The sequence below is a fragment of the Cibotium barometz genome, chromosome 51, assembly GCF_041138505.1.
Source record: "Cibotium barometz isolate CiBa-2024 chromosome 51, ASM4113850v1, whole genome shotgun sequence".
Classification (NCBI taxonomy): Eukaryota; Viridiplantae; Streptophyta; class Polypodiopsida; order Cyatheales; family Cibotiaceae; genus Cibotium; species Cibotium barometz.
This window is the reverse complement of record NC_141096.1, coordinates 11,650,022-11,651,446: the sequence shown is the minus strand read 5'-3', so window position 1 is coordinate 11,651,446 and position 1,425 is coordinate 11,650,022.

The window sequence follows — 1,425 nt, the reverse complement described above, 5'->3', positions numbered from 1 at the left end:
GCTGCAATTTTTTTTGTTTACTAGTCAAATTCCATTCTTCAACACGATTACATATTGGTTACATGATTTATTAGATGGTAATTTTGTGGAGAAGATCTTTGACGATCCCAGAGGATTATATGAGGTCCTATTCTCATCCAAAGAAGTTTGAGAATTGGTTATGCAGAAAGTCTTGTTATTTCTAGATGGATAGTTAGTGCATGTTGTACCCTGGCACCCTATGGCAGAGTATACACATATGTTGCACCGGGCATACCCTATTAGGGTGTTGGTGGAGCCCAGAATGTCATCCAAGAATAAAAACAGGGTTTGCATGCTATGGGATACTGGGAAGCCCCGACCTTGACAATTGAGGTTATGCATGGGTGGATTTGACCTTTGTATTTCGAATTAAAGTGGGGATCATTTGCAGGCCATTGCTTCCATTGTGGGAAGATGGGTCACTTCATTTCAGAGAGTCCAGAGGAGGTGAATGCTCAACTCCAACCGAATGTGTCCCAGGGTCCATCTCATAAGGATATATTAGCTCATGTTTTGCCATCTGGTTTGAATATAGAGAAGGGCAAACAAGTAGCAAAACAAAGTGAGCAAGTGGTAGGTAAAGGTAAACAAGTTTTGGCAGATGCAGAAGATAGACCTTGGCTTCTGGTGGCAAAGAGAGGAGCTCACTAGACAACTACTTCTAGTGGTAATCAAAATGTGGGTGCTGGTCATGATACCTCTTCATTATTTTGTCTTGGTGCCACAAGATGGACTCGAGAGAAAGATAACCAAGTTGGGGTATCACACTCTCGGTATAATCTCAGACCTCAAGTTATGAAAGAAAATCAGGTAAATTTTCCTCTTCTATTTGATAAAAAGGGGCTATGGTTTCAACCTAGGATAAGAAGTATCCGGATGTCAAGTGGAGACACGATACATCACCTAATGATGCCCGTACTTTAGGTGAGAAGGAACGGGTGGATGTTTTTCTATAAAGAGTATGGGAACAGATGGAGAGAGAAGGCATTGAGGATCCTGTGTAATGGCTCATGGTGGTACCTCTCATTGTTTGGCTTTCTGTTTTGATGGATTATGAAGATTTCTCTTTGGAATGTAAAAGGTGTGTGGTAACTGTCCAAGAATTATTGCATGTGGCATACTGTGTTTCAAGGTTAATTAGATATGTTTTGCTCACAAGCCTAATGTGGGTTAGCCTCCTAGTATATGCACACATAATGTGCATGTAACAAAATTCATCCAAGTAAGGACGGAATATATCTTGCATTACGTGGTTGAAGGTTGCAGGAGCATTGGTCAACCCGAATGACAGTACAGTAAACTCATAGTGGCCATAACGGGTATTGAAAGTTGTTTTGGATGTATCTACTTCCTTGACTCTGATCTAGTAGTAACTAGACCTTAAGTCTATTTTTGAGAAGACTT